Source organism: Rana temporaria, chromosome 3 (assembly GCF_905171775.1).
Source record: "Rana temporaria chromosome 3, aRanTem1.1, whole genome shotgun sequence".
NCBI lineage: Eukaryota > Metazoa > Chordata > Amphibia > Anura > Ranidae > Rana > Rana temporaria.
Window position 1 is genome coordinate 282648161 of NC_053491.1, and position 22463 is coordinate 282670623.

General features: G+C 41.1%; 1 protein-coding gene across 1 annotated transcript in view; it reads left to right on the top strand.

Moving 5' to 3' along the window:
- FBXW11 (F-box and WD repeat domain containing 11) overlaps window positions 1-16140 on the top strand; it is a 409123-nt gene extending 392983 nt beyond the window's left edge. The window contains exon 14 of the mRNA XM_040344702.1: window positions 14509-16140. The gene's annotated coding sequence lies outside the window, so the exon portion shown is untranslated. The remainder of the gene's footprint in view (window positions 1-14508) is intronic.
- Window positions 16141-22463: the final 6323 nt, after the last annotated feature.

Below are 22463 nucleotides of genomic sequence, written 5' to 3' on the forward strand. Positions count from 1 at the left end.
TAACTCTATCTTCGAGACATCTGAAATGCCGGCCTCTATGAGGGGAGCCACGATGGTCCTGATCCCCAAACCGGGAAAAGATCCCCACCTCCCGGAATCCTATCGCCCTATCTCCCTGCTTCAGGTGGATGTGAAGGTGCTTGCAAAAGTGCTTTCCATCCGTCTGAACAAGGTCATCCTCTCCCTAATACATGGAGATCAGGCGGGCTTTATGCCAGGGAGGAACACTTCCTTTAATCTACGGAGGCTGTTTATGAATCTGCAGGCCCCCCATGATAATTCAGGCTCTAGAATAGTGGTTGCCCTTGATACGGCCAAGGCATTCGACTCTGTCGAATGGCCCCATCTGTGGAACTGCCTAGGTCGGTTCAGCCTAGGCCCCAAATTCATCAAGTGGGTGCAGCTTCTGTACCAGGGACCGGTAGCCAGGGTCTTGGCCAATGGTTGGCCATCTGACCAATTCACCCTTCACAGAGGAACCAGGCAGGGGTGCCCTCTGTCGCCGCTGCTTTATGCACTGGCGGCTGAGATCCTTGCCATAGCTATCCGTACCCATGAAGGCATCATAGGCTTACGTAGAGGAGAGGTGGTAGAAACAATTAGTACCTGTGCAGATGACACCCTCCTCTATCTAGACGACTCAGGAAACTCATTGCCCCTAGCCCTGAATCTTATAGAAAGATTTGGTGCGTTCTCCGGCCTCCGGATAAATTGGGACAAATCCCAGATCCTCCCACTCGATAGTTATTCACCTAACAGAGATAGGGCCCTGCTCCCACTGCAGAGAGTAAGCGTTGTGAAGTACTTGGGTGTCAGGACCTCTAGGGACCCCGGGGATTATGTCTCGCTCAACATCACCCCACTATTTGCTATGCTTAAGCAGAAAACACAGCTGTGGGCGCGCCTCCCACTGGGGGTTACAGGCCGAGTGAATTTGGTAAAGATGGTTCTGTTACCCAAAATTCTGTATATGCTTTGGCACTCCCCTGTGTACCCCGTGCTCAGACACTTTATGGCAATTGAGGCTATACTAAAGCCCTTTGTGTGGGGCGCTTCCAGGCACAATACCCCACTGATCTGGCGGGCCTGGCCCTACCCGACTTTAATCTCTACTATCTTGCAGCCCAGATGTTGCAACTATTTCATATAGACAAAACAGATAAGGAGAGGTTTTTAGGTCTCATATGTCCACGATGGGCCTGCCGGACGTTGGACCCCTTGATGGCGATAACAGGTGGGTATGGGAGGGGTGGTGGGTCAGTTGACCGTCAGACACTCATACACCAATACAGACGGATATGGTCCATAGCCTCTGCAAAGCTCCACATACCACCCTTGACTACTTCCACCCCCCTGTGGCACAACCCGGCTCTCCCTGAGCTTGCTAAGATCCCTGACGCTGAGTGGTGGAGCTCTAGGGGTATCTTCTATATCTCTCACGTGGTCACTAGTGGATGACTGAAGTCCCTGCCAGCTCTACAGCAGGAATTCGCACTACCCAATGTCATACACTTCCGATACATACAACTGCGCCATGCCTACAATGCCCAGTTCCCCACGGGGGACCTGTCCCTAGATGGGTGCCCATTGACGGCAGCTGTGAAGTACCCTGACCCCAAAAAGCTTATATCTCAATTCTATTCTATGCTATCACTTCCATCAGCTACAGTGGGGGCATACGCAGTAAAGACCCGGTGGGAGGATGACTTGGGCCCTGTGGCGGATGACGAATGGAGTGACGCCCTAGATACTTGTAAATTGGTTTCCCCTAAATTATCGGATAGGCTTACTCAGATTTTTATACTCCACAGGTCATATCTTACACCCCTCAGGCTTTCCAAATTTAAACCAGACTCCTCCTCAGCATGCCCCATGTGTGCTCGGCCAGCAGCTAATTTTTTCCATCTCTTATGGTCCTGTCCTGAAATGCAGGCTTTCTGGTCGCAGGTGGTGAAATTTCTCCACGACAAAATGGGCTCCCCGATTGCACTCCAGCCGAAACCCTGCCTGCTGGGGATCTTCCCTGACCCAGAAGGTAACAAACACTCCAAGCTATTTTTGCACTAGGCACTTTTCTCGGCCCGGAAAGTCATTGCTAGGGTATGGATGAGAGCAGATCCCCCAACACTGTCACACTGGATAGCAGAGATAAACGCCGTCCTGCCATATAAAAAACGTATCTATACTCATAGAGGTTGTCCGGCTAAATATGAGAAAATCTGGGACAAATGGCTTAAAGCCCCCGATACATGTTTGTGATAGGATCCGGGACACTGACCGGTTGCGGCTTTTGCCCCAGCACGCAGGTGCTCGGGTCTGCCGAGCATGGGGGTATGGGGGATGGTGGAGGAGCACCTAGGGGAGGGGGAAGAAAAGACGACTGTGTATTTTTTCTGTCTTACTTGGGCCCGGGAGCCCGAATACTATGTACCTACCTGTCTCTGTATTTATGTACCAGTGCGAACTTAGACCTATTGATGTGATTTGAAGCCTTTTGTTTTTTCTTTTCTCTCTTTTTTCTTATGCTGCCTACATGTACCATATGATGTATATTCTTTTTTTTATATATGTACCATCTCTTATTCTTGTTCAATAAAACAGATTTTGATTTAAAAAAAAAAAAAAAACGGTAAAGTTATCCCCATTTTTTTTAATATTATGAAAGATAATGTTACGCCGAGTAAATTCATACCCAACATGTCACGCTTTAAAATTGCGTCCGCTCGTGGAATGCCGACAAACTTTTACCCTTTAAAATCTTCATAGGCGAGGTTTAAAAAAATCTACAGGTTGCATGTTTTGAGTTAGAGGAGTTCTAGGGCTAGAATTATCACTCTCGCTCTACCAATCGCGGCGATACCTCACGTGTGGTTTAAACACCGTTTACATATGCGGGCGCTGCTCACGTATGTGTTCGTTCCTGCGCGCAAGCTCGTCGGGACGGGGCGCGTTTTCTGGCTCCTAACTTTTTTAGCTGGCTCCTAGATTCCAAGCAAATTTGTCAAACCCTGTGTTAGAATGTCCAAGTACGTCCCATGCGCAGCTTCCTGGCTGATGAATGCAAATGTTCCTCCAGTAATTTTTGTTAACATACTGCATTTATTTTATTTTTATCAAATTTCCTGTGCCTTTGTACCTCTGTTTCACATTAGGAATGGTGTACCTTTCATCATAGGCCTTGTTGACTCCTCTCTCCAAATGTCCTGTTTATGATTATGACCAAAAAGCTCAATTTTGGTCTCATCACTCCAAATGACTTTGTGCCAGAAGGTTTGAGGCTTGTCTCTGTGTTGTTTGGTGTATTGTGATACTTTGTGAAATTTGCGTAGTAATGGCTTTCTTCTGGCAACTCGACCCATGCAGGCCCATCTTACTTCAAGTGCCTCCATATTATGCATTTGAAACAGCCACACCACAGATTTTCAGAGAATCCTGTAATCCTGAAGTTATTTGTGGGTTTTTCTTTGTATCCCAGACAATTTTCCTGGTGGTTGTGGCTGAAGTTTTAGTTGGTCTACCTGACCATGGTTTGGTTTCAATAGAACCCCTCATTTTCTTCTTTTTGAATAGAGTTTGAACACTGCTGAGTGGCATTCTCAATACCTGTTTTTATAGTTCAACTACCTTTTCTCGCAGATCCTTTGAAATTCTTTTGCTTTCCCCATGACTCAGAATCCAGCAGCACTGGATTGAAGGTGCAAGGGCCAGTCAGAAACTCATTGATCTTTTATACACACACTAATTACAAGCAAACAGATCACAGGTGAGAATGGTTACCTTTAACCACTTCCCTCCTGGGCACTTAAACCCCCCTTCCTGCCCAGACCAATTTTCAGCTTTCAGCGCTGACACACTTTGACAATTGCGTGGACATACAACACTGTACCCAAATGAAATTTTTATATATTTTTTCCCCACAAATCGAGCTTTCTTGTGGTAGTATTTGATCACCTCTAAGGTTTTTATTTTTTTGCGCTATAAACCAAAAAAGACAGACAATTTTGAAAAAAACACAATGTCTTTTTACTTTTTGCTATAATAAATATCCCAATTTAAAAAAAAAAAAAAAATTCTCAGTTTAGGCTGATACATTTTTTTCTTCATATTTTTGGTAAAAGAAAATCGCAGTAAGTGTATATTGATTGGTTTGAGCAAAAGTTATAGCGCCTACAAAATAACGGATAGATTTATGACATATCTGCAATTTTTGTCAGGACTGCGATATTGCGGCGGACACTTTTGACACTATTTTGGGACCATTCACATTTATACAGCGAACCGTGCTATAAATATGCACTGATTACTGTATAAATGTGACTGGCAGGGAAGGGGGTTAACACTAGGGGAAGTGGTTAAGTGTGTGCCCTGGGAGTGATTCTTACTGTGGGGGAAGGAGACTGACTGGGGGAGGTGACCGATCTGTGTCCCTATGTACAAGGGACACAGCATCGGTCTCCTCTCCCTGACAGGACGTGGATGTCTGTGTTTACACACAGACATCCACATCCCTGGCTCTGTGACTGCCGATCGCGAGTACCTGGCGGACATCGCGGCCGACAGGCACGCACATCGGCATCCGCGTGAAACGGAGGGCATAGCTTTTCCACGATGCGCGCCTTCGGCGGCGCGCAACACAGAAGAAAACAGCAGGACGTCCACCCGCCAGTTCAGGTCCGCGCTGCAGCCGTCTTTCGGCCATAGCACAGATCTGAAGTGGTTAATAGCCATTCAAACCCCTTTGTATTAACCAGGGTATGTAAACTTTTGATCAGGGTCAGTTGGGTGATTTATGTTATGATTTAAAAAGAGTAAACACAGTTGATCGATAATAAATGGCTTCAGTCAAATATTAACCATGAGTGAAGAAAGTTTTTGTAAAATATTCTCTGAAAAATGGCTAAGAAATCATAAATTCTGTCAGGGTATGTAAACTTATGAGCACAACTGTACATGTGTTTTTTTTTTTTTTTTACCTTTCCATTTAGAGGGTCAAAATTAGATGGTAAGCGTACTATGCTTGGTGGTGGTGACGTCACGTGGTCTCATTTGGAAATTTGAACAGTTTCAGCTTTCATATTTTCAGTGGATTTGATTTTTCACAGGGACTTATTTATAATGCATTCACTTTATTAATTGCAGTTAAACATAGTTTGATATGTAGATTGAATTATGTTCAACTGCAGTGACCACACATGTTCCTGCTAAACCAGGTAATTTTTGATTCGAGTATGGCCAGCTTGGTTGAAGTGGTTAAAATATATATATACACATTTTGTGATTACAGCCCCAAGTTAATTATACTTGGTAAAATAGGAGGTCCAGTTTGTATATTAACCACTTAACCACTTTAGCCCCGGGCCTGTTTTTCAGAGTCGGTGTTTACGAGACAAAACCATTTTTTTTTTGCTAGAAAATTACTTAAAACCCCCAAACATTATATATTTTTTTTTTCTAACACCCTAGAGAATAAAATGGAAGTCATTGCAATACTTTTTGTCACACCGTATTTGCGCAGCGGTCTTACAAGCGCACTTTTTTTGGAAAAAATTCACTTTTTTAAATGAAAAAATAAGACAACAATAAATTTGGCCCAATTTTTTTATATATTGTGAAAGATAATGTTACGCCGAGTAAAATGATACCCAACATGTCACGCTTAAAAATTGCGCCCGCTCGTGGCATGGCGTCAAACTTTTACCCTTAAAAATCTTGATAGGCGACGTTTAAAAAATTCTACAAGTTGCATTTTTTGAGTTACAGAGTAGGCCTAAGGCTAAAATTAATGCTCTCGCTCTAACGATCGTGGCGATACCTCACTTGTGTGGTTTGAATACCGTTTTCATATGTCGGCGCTACTCGCGTATACGTTCGCTTCTACGCGCGAGCTTGTCGGGACGGGGCGCTTTAAAAAGTTTTTTTTTGCTTTTCGCATTCATTTTTATTTATTTTAGAATTTTTAACACTGAAGAAAAAAAAAAAAAAAATATCACTTTTATTCCTATTACAAGGAATGTAAACATCCCTTGTAATAGAAAAAAGCATGACAGGTCCTTTTAAATATGAGATCTGGGGTCAAAAAGACCTCAGATCTCATATTTGGGCTTAAATGCAAAAAAAAAAAAAAAAAATTGGAAATGTCATTTTTTCAAATGACAAAAAAAAAAATGTTTCTTTAAGACGCTGGGCGGGACTGACGTTTTGACGTCACTTCCGCCCAGCGGAGCTATGGGGACGGGCGAAGGAGATTTTTCCTTCAGTCTCGTCCCCGCTCACCAGCCGGATGGTCGCGATCTCCTCCGCCGCTACCGACGGCTACGGTAAGCGGCGGGAGAGCGGCGGGAGGGGGGGGGGGCCCCTCTCCCGCCACCGATAACGGCGATCTCGCGGTGAATCCGCCGCGGAGACTGCCATTATCGTTAACACGGCCGCCCACAGAAGAGATGAATATCTCGATTGTGGCAGCAGCTGCTGCCGTTACCGAGATATTCATCTCTAAAGTGAGGACGTATAACGACGGTGGGCGGTCGGCAAGTAGTTAAGGACCTTGCCTGTTTTTCAGACTCTGTGTTTACAAGTTTAAAACAGTTTTTTTTGCTAGAAGATTATTTGGAACCCCCAAACATTGTATATATATATTTTTTAACACCCTAGAGAATAAAATTGCGGTTATTGCTATACTTTTTGTCACACCGTATTTTCGTATATATATTGAAGAAAAGATGGGGTATCCCCTAATGGACTTTAACATGTAGATAAATATAATTTATTATACGTGTACAAAATAGCATACATTAAAATTAATTTATATATGGAATGAATACAAAGTAAATTGAGAATAACAACCAAATGTAGAACGATATACAAAAGAACTTGATTATCCAAAAAGGAACCCGACGTTTCGGCGAGGTGAATCTTTCCTCGGGGGTATAGGGAGGAATCAGCCCGCTATCTATAAAGTGTACAATAATGAATTAACATAAAATATTAGAGTATATTAGAAGTGGTATTCGCAACAAAAAAATAAAAAATTTACGTTTTCATCACAATACTCACAACTTTGGAGTTATTATACACGTGTGACATTCCATATTGCACGTTTAAAAACGGAGAAAGGTGAGCAGTATAGCGCCCTGGAATTACTGGTACGTCCAAAGGTTAGTGAGTTAAGCTGAATAATCGCTAGGTGCCGGCTAGTGTTAACTTCCAACACCCCATATAGGAATTGTATGCCAGGTTCCCTACCCACACTGCCCGGCACACAAAGCCGCCCGGATTTGCTAATCCATGGTGGCAAATTGTGGCGACTCTTGGTACGGACCTTTAGCCGTCCAGCCACCATCTTGCTTCACCCCTGCACATGCTCAGTGTGGGAATGAAGCTGCTGTGTCGGTGCAGGCCGTCACTCCGCTGCGAGGCAATGCGCGGCCAGGGTGGGGGCGTGCACCTTCGGCTCAGGGAGTCGCCCGCCCTAATGATTTGATCCTTTCCCCATGCTGTGCGGTCACAGCTGCATTCAGTTGTGCTTTTTCTGCTGAATGGCTGAGGGAGGTATTTACTCCACACACAGAGAGTAGGCTGCATTCCAGCAGACGGTCTGGATGCTGCGGCGGCTCCCTCATTTGAACCACACATACGGTATTGGAAAAAATTAACAATTTTTTTTTTTTACTCTCAGGGCATATGTTGGTCTGTGGGATGCTTTAGCCTGAGATGTGTTGCCGGAGTTCATCTATCTTGACAGTTGTAGCCCTATCCTTTGCAGGGCTAACACTAATATTAGACAAAACTACTGTTGCTGGTAATTAGGTACACCCATGACACCTAGTGGTTACTTTATAATTATACAGGACTATATCAGGGCTAACAATATTATTAGATGACACTATACTGTTGCTGTAAATTAGGTACATCTATGACACCTAGTGGTTACCTAATATTAATACAGGACTATATCCTAGGCCACACCTGGTAGGCTTGTTCCTCCATCTATATGTTATGGTATGAATTTAAGGTAAATTTGTAGCTTACTAGGCAACTTTATGTCCTTTACTGTCTTTTACATACAAGAATCTCTTATACTCTAATCTGCCAATGATACTTATTAGGGATTTACTACTGACCCGGCATCATCTAATGGCCACAGCCTGTTACTATACACTCTCACATTAAGCTAACCCTTGCATTTATTTTTATTTGTGCAGTGGGTATTGGCTATAGCTGCACAGTACACTCAGTGTGACTTACTTTTGGCAGGTATGTTGATCATTTAAATGAAACATTCCCATTAACACTCTTGGGGTTTTATACATTAAAATTACTCTATTACATTACAGGGCCTAGTTGGTTTGACTCCAGCAGTGTTGGATGGAAACACTAGCTGGCACCTAGCAATTTATTCAGCTATACTCACTATCCTTTGGACATACCAGTAATTCCAGGGCACTATACTGCTCACCTTTCTCTGTTTTTAAATGTGCAATATGGAATGTGACACATGTAGACTAACTCCAAAGTTGTGAGTATTGTGATGAAAAAGTATTTTTTTTTTTTTTTTTTTGCGAATACCATTTCTAATATATTCTGTAATATTTTATGTTTATTCATTATTGTACACTTTATAGATAGCGGGCTGATTCCTCCCTATAACCCTGAGGAAAGAGTCACCTCTCCGAAACGTTGGGTTCCTTTTTGGATAATCATGTCCTTTGTATATCGTTCTACATTTGATTATTCTCAATTTGCTTTGTATTCATTTCATATATAAATCAATTTTAATGTATGTTATTTTGTACACATATAATAAATTATATTTATCTACATGTTTTTGAATATTTGGTTTATATTTTGGTGCCGTTAAAGTCCATTAGGGGATACCCCTTATTTTCTTGATTTATCATTGGATGTGGCACACTATAGAGACACTAACCGATAAACTTTTGTTGAGATAGAAATATATATATATATCTATCTATGAACCGGTCCTTAAGTGGTTAAAATGTCTGCAGCTACAAAGTGTAGCTGCTGACTGTTAATAAACACATACTCACCGGAGCCATTACTTGTCTGCCTCTTCTCTCTCTATCTATATATATATTTATACTAGGGTTGTCCCGATACCACTTTTTTAGGACCAAGTACAAGTACCGATTCTTTTTTTCATGTACTCGCCAATACCGATTACCGATACTTTTTTTAAAATGCAGCCTTGTGTGCCCAAATGCAACCTTGTGTCCCTAAATGCAGCCATGTCCCTAATGCAGATTTGTCCCTAGTTGCAGCCTTGAGTCCCCAAAGAGAAAGCCAAGCCCCCCCCCCCGCCGCTGCCGACATCTAGTTGATTTTCGCTGGGGGAACATAACAGCTTTCATTTGAATAGCTGTGTGTTCCCCGCCACAATCCTCGGACGGGTGATCTGTCAAAGTTTCCGGGCAAGGGGGAGTGTCTATACATGACGAGGCGCGGCGGGGAACGCGCAGCTATTCAAATGAAAGCGGTTATGTTGCCCAAGCGCAAATCAACTAGATGTCGGCAGCGGCGGGGGGGGGGACTTGGCTTTCTCTTAGGGGACTAGGCGGCAGCAGCTCTCCTGCTCTCGGTAAAGCATTGGGAGCATTTGCGCGAGTACAAGTACTCGCGCAAATGCTCAGTATCAATACCGATACTAGTATCGATATCGGGGCAACCCTAATATATACATTTTATTTTTTTTCTTATATTCCAGCATGACCACTCTCTCTCCACAGATAAGACTGCTCTTTTTTTATTCCACCAGGGGTAACTACCAGTCTGCATGAAATCACCAACCATGAAAAATGCTCAGTGTAGTAGTTTTAATCATGATCCAAAGTAAGCAGTTAAAATCATCTAGCCTAAAAACAATATAACAAAATGGTTCTTTAAGATTTGCACAAGGGGCTGCCAAACCTGCAGGGAATGGCACACAACCTTTAGCTTCTAAAAGCAATTAACCAATTTTTACCCATGTCTTCAGGAGCTTCTGTCTGTTTGTATAAAGCAGCCATGATTTTGTAGCCTATTCCCGGAGCTCCGGAACGTCACTTTCGGTTTTGATGCCAATTTGTTGTAGTCAAGCCAACTATAAGCGGCTGCCATTTTCTAAAAGACCACCACAGAACATGTTGGCATTCATGGTTCCCTCAATGAACTGTAGCTCCCCAGTGCTGGCAGCACTCATGCAGTTCCAGACCATGACACTCCCACCACCAATGCGTGACTGTAGACAAGACACACTTGTCTTTATACTCCTGACCTGGTTGCTGCCACACACGCTTGACATCATCTGAACCAAATAAGTGTATCTTGGTCTCATCAGACCACAGGGCATAGTTCCAGTAATCCATGTCCTTAGTCTGTCTTCAGCAAACTTTTTGCAGGCTTTCTTGTGCATCTTTAGAAGTGGCTTTCTTCTGGGACAACAGCCATGCAGACTTTTTTTATGCAGTTTGCGGCGTATGGTCTGAGCACTGACCGGCTGACCCCCTACCCCTTTAACCTCTGCAGTAGTGCTTGGAGCACTCATACGTCTATTTCCCAAAGACAACCTCTGGCTATGACGCTGAGCACGTGCACTCAACTTCTTTGGTCGACCATGGCGAGGCCTGTTTATAGTGGAACCTGCCCTGTTAGACCAGGTATGGTAACAGGAATACTAATGCACAAACCACAGGGTGATACTAATCAAAAAAACTAAAAAGTAGCAGCAAACAAAAAAGGCGTTCACACACTAATAACAAATGGCACGGGGAAGGAATGTGGTGCTTACTATGTCTCCATATATGAATAAATCGCTAACAAATAAATAATCCTGTGCAAATAAGATCAAGGTGATGAAAAACAATCTGTGCCCAATTTTCCTGTGCAATGATGCAAAATGGCAATAAGTGGCCGATTTTCCTGTGCAAATGATTCAAAGAATACAGTGCCTTGCGAAAGTATTCGGCCCCCTTGAACTTTGCGACCTTTTGCCACATTTCAGGCTTCAAACATAAAGATATAAAACTGTAATTTTTTTTGAAGAATCAACAAGTGGGACACAATCATGAAGTGGAACGAAATTTATTGGATATTTCAAACTTTTTTAACAAATAAAAAATTGAAAAATTTGGCGTGCAAAATTATTCAGCCCCTTTACTTTCAGTGCAGCAAACTCTCTCCAGAAGTTCAGTGAGGATCTCTGAATGATCCAATGTTGACCTAAATGACTAATGATGATAAATAGAATCCACCTGTGTGTAATCAAGTCTCCGTATAAATGCACCTGCACTGCGATAGTCTCAGAGGTCCGTTTAAAGCGCAGAGAGCATCATGAAGAACAAGGAACACACCAGGCAGGTCAGAGATACTGTTGTGGAGAATTTTAAAGCCGGATTTGGATACAAAAAGATTTCCCAAGCTTTAAACATCCCAAGGAGCACTGTGCAAGCGATAATATTGAAATGGAAGGAGTTTCAGACCACTGCAAATCTACGAAGACCTGTCCATCCCTCTAAACTTTCAGCTCATACAAGGAGAAGACTGATCAGAGATGCAGCCAAGAGGCCCATGATCACTCTGGATGAACTGCAGAGATCTACAGCTGAGGTGGGTGACTGTCCATAGGACAACAATCAGTCGTATACTGCACAAATCTGGCCTTTATGGAAGAGTGGCAAGAAGAAAGCCATTTCTTAAAGATATCCATAAAAAGTGTTGTTTTGAAGTTTGCCACAAGCCACCTGGGAGACACACCAAACATGTGGAAGGAGGTGCTCTGGTCAGATGAAACCAAAATCTAACTTTTTGGTAACAATGCAAAATGTTATGTTTGGCGTAAAAGCAACACAGCTCATCACCCTGACCACACCATCCCCGCTGTCAAACGTGGTGGTGGCAGCATCATGGTTTGGGCCTGCTTTTCTTCAGCAGGGACAGGGAAGATGGTTAAAATTGATGGGAAGATGGATGGAGCAAAATACAGGACCATTCTGGAAGAAAACCTGATGGAGTCTGCAAAATACCTGAGACTGGGACGGAGATTTGTCTTCCAACAAGACAATGATCCAAAACATAAAGCAAAATCTACAATGGAATGGTTCACAAATAAACATATCCAGGTGTTAGAATGGCCAAGTCAAAGTCCAGACCTGAATCCAATCGAGAATCTGTGGAAAGAACTGAAAACTGATGTTCAGAAACGCTCTCCATCCAACCTCACTGAGCTCGAGCTGTTTTGCAAGGAGGAATGGGCAAAAATTTCAGTCTCTCGATGTGCAAAACTGATAGACGTTACCCAAGCGACTTACAGCTGTAATCGTATCAAAAGGTGGCGCTACAAAGTATTAACTTAAGGGGGCTGAATAATTTTGCACGCCCAATTTTTCAGTTTTTTATTTGTTAAAAAAGTTTGAAATATCCAATAAATTTCGTTCCACTTCATGATTGTGTCCCACTTGTTGATTCTTCAAAAAAAAATTGTTTTATATCTTTGTTTGAAGCCTGAAATGTGGCAAAAGGTTGTAAAGTTCAAGGGGGCCGAATACTTTCGCAAGGCACTGTAAATGAGCAAATTAATAAATGAACATCAATTGTGCAAAACAAGCAATAGTGCAATCAATGTGGCGGACCGTTTTCAGCGGACTCTCCCCTCGTCTGTACGAGGCCTAAGTTGTCATTTTGAATTTCCAAGCAAAAATAGTGCAGAAAAAAATTCACGTGCAAAAAATTCTCTGTGTGGAGTAAATGTTCTACATCAAATAATGAGAAAAAAAATCCCATATAAAGTTCATATAGTCCAAGTGCAAACGCTGAATCCACTTTCAACAGATGCAAAGTGCAGGTTTGGAACTGTGAATTGCACTATTGCTTATTTTGCTCAATTGATAATTTATTTATTTGCTCATTTGCACATTTATTCTTTGCATCGTTTGCACAGTAAAATTGGGCACAGATTGTTTCACCTTGATTTTGCACAGTGATTTATTTATATATGGAGACATAGTAAGCGCTACATTCCTTCCCCATGCCCTGTTTGACCGCTGTATGGTCTTGGCCACTGTGCTGCAGCTCAGTTTCAAGGTCTTGGAAATCTTCTTATAGCCTAGGCCATCTTTATATAGAGAAAAAAAATTTTTTTTCAGATCACAGTTCTTTGCCATGAGTTACCATGTTAAACTTCCAGTGACCAGTATAGGAGAGTGAGAATGACACCAAATTTAACAGACCTGCTCCCCATTCACACCTGAGATCTTGTAACACTAACAAGTCACATGACACCGGGGAGAGAAAATGGCTAATTGCATCCAATTTGGACATTTTCCTTTTTTGTTGCCAGCGGTTTAGACATTAATGGTGTGTTGAGTTATTTTGAGGAGACAGCAAATTTGCACTGTTATACAAGCTGTACACTCACTACTTTGTTGCAAAGTGTAATTTCTTCAGTGTTGTCACATGAAAAGATGTAATAAAATATTTATAAAAATGTGAGGGGTGTACTCACCTTTGTGAGATACTGTGTGTGTGTGTGTACATACATTTTTTTTTTAATACATGTTTTTGTTTTAGCCCATAGCGGGTGTTGGATCCGTAATTTTTTTTGGGTAGGGGGGGGGTTGCAATTGAGCTTTGGAGGCACCTCCCCAAACCAATTTGGGTTCAAGCATCCCATTTTTGTTTAGTTATTCCCTGGCATATACACAATTTTTAGAGGTGAACATTTCTCAGTGACAATTGTCAAATATAGAAATTTGAGATTTGCGCTTCCTTTTGTTTTTTTAGAACGAAGTAAGGGCCTATCAATTTTGTTGGAGCTCCACTTTAATGGTTAGACATGCTTGGTAGTGAGAACAGTTTTTGAATGTCTCATTTGCTTTTAGAATCTTGGAAAGAATTTTAGCAGATATTCCAGATATTCTGTCCGCTGATCCCCTCTGAGCAGGCGGATGACATGTCTGTATCCGCTCTGCTATGCAGACATGGACACAACCCGCTGTTCTCTTTGGGGGTGTCAGATGGAAACGGACCGCCTGTCTGTTTCCACTTGGTTGTCCTTCGTTCCTTGGCACACCGGATGTTTTGGAACAATGTTTCCCATGATGCTCATGCGCTCTGCAGTGTAGTTGAGCATCATGGGAAATAGTTTCAAAAAATCTGGGGTGCCAAGGTTTGCCATTACTGCACTAGACGAATGGGGAACTGATCACTATCCGTCTGTATTTGGAGTAAACGCACATGTCCATTTGCATCCACCTCCCCATAGAGAACAGTGGGTGGTCCTGAAAAACACAGGCAAATATGATCAGTCTGCTAGTCTGAAAGGAGCCTAAAGCGGTGTGAACATTTTTTATTTTTTTTTATTTTTTTGGATGTGTGAAACCTCTGAATAAGTCTGTCACTGCACCCACAAGTTCTTGAATTCCAAATGGTCACCTTTTTAAATCAAAGAAGCAAGTAGAAAATGTAAAAATTCTCCATTATCTTTCCACAACTCCTGATTTGTTAATTTTTTCCTAGGGACTAGCTGTTCTGAACTACTGTACTGGATATGTGGATGTGGCTAGAAGCTCATGTACAAGCAATTATCGGAAAAAATGGTGCCGCACTGAAGAAAAGATGAATCTTTAGCCATCCTTTAAACAAATCTTATCCTGCGTACTTCCGGCTACTAGAATTTACCACACCCTAATGAACAACTTGATGAAATTATGTTCTTAAAACTGCATTGGAAAACCCAGAGGTGAACCTGTACATTTTAAGAAGTGAGCAATTGCTGAAAGAAGTTTTGAAATGATGCAACTGCATTTGTTTTGCACTTGGTGACTTTCATGAAGAATGTTTTCAAATCGTGCAGGTGCCAAACATATCCAAAATGTACCATGTGTTTTTTTTCCTAAACCCTTAAACACAGCATATTTTGTTTAGCATGTATATGGTAACTAATTAAAATATATGCCAATTAATGCTATTTTTGGAATACTTTTAGTGTTGTACACATATACCATTGTGTTAATTGGTTGACAGCGATTGTTTTTGTAGCAGCTGTGTATTTTTTAAGAGTCCTGGTTAGTGTTTGTCTTAATAGTAAACAATATAAAAAAGTGCATAATTATTATGCGCCAAACCCTCTAGTTTGTCCCACTGTGAGATTGTTACAAAAAATTGGAAATAAGCTGTAAACTGAAAATACCCTGAAAGTGGATCTGTCACTGAAAAATTAGAGCCAATCATTCTTTATTTATGGTCTGTTACAGAAGTGTGTATTTCATGATTACTTTTTTTATGATAGCTGTCGCCTTCTGAAAAGTTGCACCTTTCAAATTATGTGGTCTCTGCAGTAATCAAGCGTAGATGGCCTTTGTATTTAAATACACTGTGTAACATTTTGATATATATTAAGGCTGATTTATAAGAACTGATATAATGGAAAGTAGTGGTGGCGGCATAGTGAAGTCTGAGTTTTGCTTTGTTTCTGCAATGAATAATAGAAACAAGAAACCAAGAGCCCTAGCTTTTTTAAATTAAATGAGTTTCCAGAGTGCAACAGTGAATGTTGTAAACCTGACTGAAACAAGTTTCTGTAGAAGCTATAACCTGTGTCTTATATGGACTGATTCAAGAATATGTTTATGCACCACAGAAAGTTCTGTTTCATCTACAAATTGCATTGGAATAATATATTCTGTTAATCCTGTGTTATTTATATGTGAATCACATGCAATATTTTTAGCCTATATTACTCACTATTTATAGTCCTGAAAGAAAATGTGATGCAACTATTAAAATAGTTTGAGAATACAAGAGTTAGAATTATGTTTCCTTTTTGTGAAACCAGAACATACAAAAATCCCAGTATGGGATAGAGTATTAATAAATAGAGAAAACATAATTTTGGAATTCTTGTTCTGTTGATGGGGTGGTAGTTGCACTTTAAAGTGGATAATATTGACAGTATTCCAGTACATGTAAGCCTTTTAACAAAAAGTGTTTAGTTTATGTTCCTAATTTGTGCCAAAGTTATTTACAACCGATCATTTTATGTAATTGTGTTTTAAATTAACTTTTGAGGTTCAAGCAAGTTCATTTTGATAACTTTGAGCATGCTGATTTTCAGCAATTTTTGAATTAAAACTGTCTATTTCCTGGTAATTCTGTTTATCTTGAATTTGTTTTTGATTAAAGTGTAGAAAACTTTTGCATACACATGTGAATAGGTTATTAATATGCCATTAATATGTATATTCTAAATACTACTTAACTGCCTTACAACTTTAGTGGTTGCAAAACACACTGAAGATGTAAAGTAATATCTGTAAAATAGGGTTCCTGAGGTTCTCACAATGTATATAATAAGCACAAATATGTATTATGCTTTAAGTATTTGATGTCTAAAAGTTGAATGTTTCAACTAGGATAACTGTTATAGTCATCCATCTTAAGCACACCATTGAAATGCCCACAATGCTTTTGTGTGGGGATAGCAAGCTCTGTGCTTGAAGAGTAGATTATTTTTTTACATTAGGCAAACTTCTACCAGTGCTCCTAGTGAATTCTATCCTGACTGTTGATAATGTCCAGTAAAACTGTTGGCAACTGTCATCAGATTATATTTTTTATCTGTGTAAAATGTGTTTCCTCTCAGTCATTAAATATGGCACATTTTGCATATAATCCTTATACCTAACTTTTTTTTTTCTCTTGACATTGGTACTTTTAAATGTTTTTGACTGTTGGGACCACTCTTCTGCTCTGCCCACATTTTGTTTTTAAGAACCTCAATCTCAAACTTTGCTTGCAGTGCCACCTGCATGCTTAATCTGAAATTGCAAACCAATTGTTTGGATGTGAGCCAAGTTACTGAGTGTGAATATAACAAATGTCAGCAACAGAATGACAGCCCCATTACTACTTCCTAAATCCGTTGAAAGGTTTTTCACTACTTTTTGTAGGTTTTTGTTCCAGCTAAACACCACAAGAAAAAATATATTGAATGCCTGGATCACCGTCAAATACTATCGGATTAAATTATAAAAAGGTTAATCAATCTTTCATCTAGATGGGTGACCAGAAAGATGCAGTCCTGACATCCCTAAAATCGCATAACAGAAATGGAGGAAAAAGTTCTCCCAAGAGGGCCAATCACAGGACACTTGTGATTGATATAATAATTGCATTACTTATTAAAGTGAAGTACACAACAATTTAATGAAAAAGGAGACTAACTAAATACCTCACAGACAAGTTAAAAAAGACAACGTTGTCATTGATTAAAAGTGGGAGTTAATAGTTGAATTTAGATACTCCTAACCAAGTCCCGTGTGTCCACCGCTTCCATGTGCCTGTACATGGAAGCGGTGGACACACGGGACTTGGTTAGGAGTATCGCTAATCAGCTGATATGTATTCTATTTCCCATGTTGCCTCCCCACTCTGCACTTGGAGATGAATCTTTGCAATTTACATACTTAGTGACTTTATGCCAAGTCCGTTCTCCAAGTGTCAACAAAACCAGCACCTTTCTGTTTTGCTTTTCTAAAGTCGAATCTGGACAAAATAACTTTTAACTAGGGATCCAATATCACCCCACTGTGGACTACCAACTAATATTCTATACATGATTCCAGGACAGCAATATACAAATTCGCTCCACACCATCCACATTCAAATGAGCCACCTGATTCAATTGTATTTGTATAGAGGCGCATTGCGGGCGGTATTAACCCTTTATCGGCCGCTAGCGGGGGTTAATACCGCACCGCTAGCGGCTGATTCCCGCAGCAATCCCGGCGGTATAACGCCGCTATTTTTAGCGGCGTTATACCGCCACCACGGCGGCTCCCGCCCCAGTCTAAAAGGGGCATAATATAATCCCAATTTATTAAGGAAGAAGTATCTATTTTTATCCAATTTTTGTAGCTAATCAGTGTGATGGCATGAATGTGGTTATTGTAAGTGTGATGCATGTCTATGAGGTATTAAATGAGTCTCCTTTTTTGTTAAATTGTTGTGTACTTAACTTTTCTGTTTAATGAAATTATATCAATCGCAAGCTTCCTTTGATTGGCCCTCTTGGGAGAACCTTTTTCCCCCTTTCTGTTAAACACCACAAGAAGTATGTCATGTTTAATAGTCAGAAAAGCCAGTGCGTCTATTTCATTGGTCAGAAAGGGTTACTCTCTATGGACCAGGGAGGGGGGAATCTCAGCCCTGATAAGGTAAATCAGATTGTAAAGATGTATAGATTCATTTAGAACTAGGAGAAAATTGCCAGATGAGCCTGAGCATCAAGTAACCAGCCTGAACACATCTGGAAAAGGGAAATCTAAAAGCTTTAAAGCATAAATTACTGGGTGGGCGTACAAAGTCAAGTTATTCTTTCAAGATGCATTTTAGCTGTAGGACAAATCTGCAACTGCGGAAACAATGAGACTAAACATTTTTTTTTTTTTTTTTTTTAAATGTGTTCTAAAAATGTTGCAATTGAGTTAACAAGATTGTTTTGTGTGTTTTTTGTTTTTGTTTTTTTTCTCTATGCCATTTAAAGAGTAACTATGCTTTCAGATATACCATGCTTGACAGGCCTCTATCATCCTCTCCAATAACAGATTGTGATTACAGGTTTGAAGTGCCACATTATTTAACAAGCTACTGTTTAAAGGATAGCTATTCTTTCAGGGAAAGAAGCCTAACAAACCTCCATATCCTTCCTATTAATGACATATGTTCTGAAACAGAGACCTTAGATCGTTGCATCACTAATGTCCAAACAACCAAGGCCTTCAACTGGATGTTTGGCATTTTTTTATTTTTTAAATAGGCCAGCTAGTTAATAGTTCTACGCCCAAACTGGTCTCTTTGCTACACAGTGTAATTAAGTCTGTTTCCTTGAATACCTGCAATCCTTCATGTGTAATTTTTGACATACAGGTGTAGTAATGCTGTCCAGCTGAGTCACAAACACTGAAACACCTTTTGACCTTGGATAGGGCGCAGTGTATAGTAGTGACTGAATGGAGGTCTGACTTGATACATGGGACATGTGTAATTGATAGGGAGTGTGAGGCAGCATGTTGAGCTTGGTTTATCAAAAAGTTTACTACTACTTTAAAGGGTTAATTAGTTACATTTCAAACAGGTATGAAGAGCCTCCAAAAGTATTGTGCTCTTATCACTTGTGTAAAATGTAAAGCAGTTTATACAAGCTGCTTCATTCTGTATACGCAACCAATTTTTTACAGAGTTTAAAGAACATTGCAGTAAATATGGTATATATAATTCTTGTCTTTTAAAGATACACGTATCTGCTTGAAACTTGTTTGAATACAGTTTCAATATTGTTTGTGACCCCTACAAGTTAATTTGATATCCTGTATATGTTAATATTCTGGCTGCATTTTCAATATTTTGCTAACTACTACTGGGCATACGTAAACTAAAAGTATAACTCTAAGCACTGGAATTCTCCTGTGTTTATTTGCTTTTTCAGCATATATGTATGAATAGCTTATTGGAACTGTACATATTGTTTATCAACAGCTTTGTACTGTGGAATGTGCTTAATAAAAAAAACTGCTTAAAATAGCAAGTAAAGTGTTGGTGGCTTTTATTTTTATTTAAAAATTATTAGATTTGATCCTAATCATCTGATTGGGCTTCAGCAATAACATGCCCTTGGGTTCCTTGTGCCTACCATATTTCATTAGTTCTGTGTTTGTGTAGCCAGAGTATTTTGAAAGAACAGCTAAGAGCATGCGATTTGGGTTTATTTACCCAGGTTTTAGAGTGCTGACATGCTGTTTCATAGGTCTATCAGACAACCATATCCGTACTACAGTGCATCCAAAAAGTATTCACAGTGCTTCACCTTTTCCACATTTTGTTATGCCTTATTCTAAATTGGATTAAATTAATTTTTTTCCTAAAATCTCTACAAACAATACCCCATAATGACAGCGTAAAATAAGTTTGTTTGAAATCTTTGCAAATTTATTAAAAATGAAAATAATCACATGTACATAAGTATTCACAGCCTTTGCTGAATATTTTGTTGAAGCACCTTTTACACCAATTACAGCCTCAAGCCTTTTTGAGTATGATGCTGCAAGCGTGGCACACCTATTTTTGGGCAGTTTCTCCCATTCTTTGCAGGACCTCTCAAGCTCCATCAGGTTGGATGGGGAGCGTCCGTGCACAGCTGTTTTCCGGTCTCTCCATCGATGGTCAATCAGGTTCAAGTCTCCCAGTTCCTGCCACTAAAATACATCTCCACCGCATGATACTGCCACCACCATGCTTCACTGTAGGGATTGTATTGGCCAGGTGATCAGTGCCTGGTTTCCTCCAGACATGACGCTTGCCATTCAGGCCAAAGAGTTCAATCTTTGTTTCATCAGACCAGAGAGTTTGGTTTCTCATGGTCAGAGTCCTTGAGGTGCCTTTTGTCAAACTCCAGGTGGGCTGTCGTGCTTTTTTACTGAGTGGCTGCCGTCTGGCCACTCTACCTAAAGGCCTGATTGGTGGAGTGCTGCAGAGATGGTTAATCTTCTGGAAGATTCTACTCTCTCTAAAGAGAAACACTGGAGCTCTGTCAGAGTGACCATCAGGTTCTTGGTCACCTCCCTGACTAATGCCCTTCACCATTGATCACTCAGTTTAGCCAGACGGAACGCTCTAGGAAGAGTCCTGGTGGTTCCAAGCTTCTTCCATTTACGTATGATAGATAAAACATTGCTCATTGGGACCTGCAGACATTTTTCTGTACCCTTCCTTAGATTTGTGCCTCAATACAATCCTGTCTCCAAGGTATACAGACTATTCCTTGGACTTCGTGGCTTGGTTTGTGCTCTAACATGCACTGTTCACTGTGGGACCTTACATAGACGGGTGTTTGCCTTTCCAAATCGTGTCCACTCAACTGAATTTACTACAGGTGGGCTCCAATCAAGTTGTAGAAGCATCTCAAGGATGATCAGTGGAAACATGATGCACCTAAACTCAATTTTGAGTGCCGTGGCTAAGGCTGTGAATACTTATGTACATGTGATATTATTGATTTTTTTTTTATAAATTTGCAAAGATTTCGAACAAACTTCTTTCACGTAATTATTTGTATAATTTTTAGGAAAATAATGAATATAATCCATTTTAGAATAAGGCTGTAACAAAATGTGGAAAAGGTGAAGCATTGTGAGTTATTGCTTCATTCTTCTATACACCTAGAATCAGGGTCAGTGGGTCACAACTATAAATCGGATGTGTTATAAATATAGAATGATGTGAAAAAGTTTAGTACAATTAAAGTGGCCACACACTCGGTTGACTACAGTAATACCTCTTGCTCCTGTAGGCCTACTCCATCTGTGTGACTGTTTCTGTGAGGCCTTACCTCAGCTGCGAATGCATACCTCCCCCTTTCATGTACAATGCAGGATGGATTAATAGGCCTGTATTGTACGTGATGATGCCAAGGAACTGCCTGAAGTGTCAGGGAAAAGAAGCGCCAGAGCCTGTTGGAGAAAGGAATAGAGTGAGTATTATGGCCTCTTTCTCATTTTTTTAGACTTAAGATGTAACTAAAGGCAAAAGCATTTTTCTCTTTCTTTCATTGACACAGTGCTCCATTATTCAGAACCATAGGGTTATACCGCCCCCTACAGGAGTAGGACACTAGGAAAAAGAAGACTTGGCTTTGCCTATGGGCAGTCCTAGGAGGTATACACCCCCCTCTCTGCTATAGGCCTTCAGTTTTTTCCGGCCTGGTCAGGAGTAAGGACCTAGTTCCCTGCTGGGATCTCTAGTCCTGGGAATTTTTTAATTTTTCCTAGATTTTTCTCTGGTGAGATCTACAATCAGCTGCTGGGTTGGGCGACTGGCTCACATTCCTGTGTAGCTGCTTTATACCCCTCACTGGGGTTCTGTTGTAATTTTTTTTTAGGTAGTGCATTTATTTTCTCACTCCACCATTTGGACACCAAGATCCAGTGGTCTCCCTAGTCTGGCCAGCGATGGCGTGCAGACCGCCGCTACGCACTAGGTCAGTCGCGTCATAGCCCCACTGGACAGGGGCTGGCCCTGCGAGTTAAAAGTTTTGCGAGGGGACCTGTCTGGGAGCATTACCCGCACACGTTGCTGGATCTGTAAGTATGAGGCCCCTCTCCTGCCCAGGACGTGGTACTCCCTGGGATTGTCGGTCCCTCTGGGGTTCTCCACCACCTCCCTTCCCGGATGAGGCCCAAGCTTCTAGCCTAGGTGCTTTTAGGACACACTGTGTCCCCTCTTCCACCTTCAGGTTTGCTACTGGGGGGTATCCCTTGGGCCCACCTGCTGCAGTGGTTGGGCCTGGGAGGCGAGTGACCGGACAAACGCAATCGGGGGTGCTGGGTGGGCAGGTGTCGGAGGCCACCGCTTTCCGTTTTTGGATGTCCGCCCTCCATTCAGCAGCTCAGATCGGTCTGGTCCACCCGCAGGTGGCC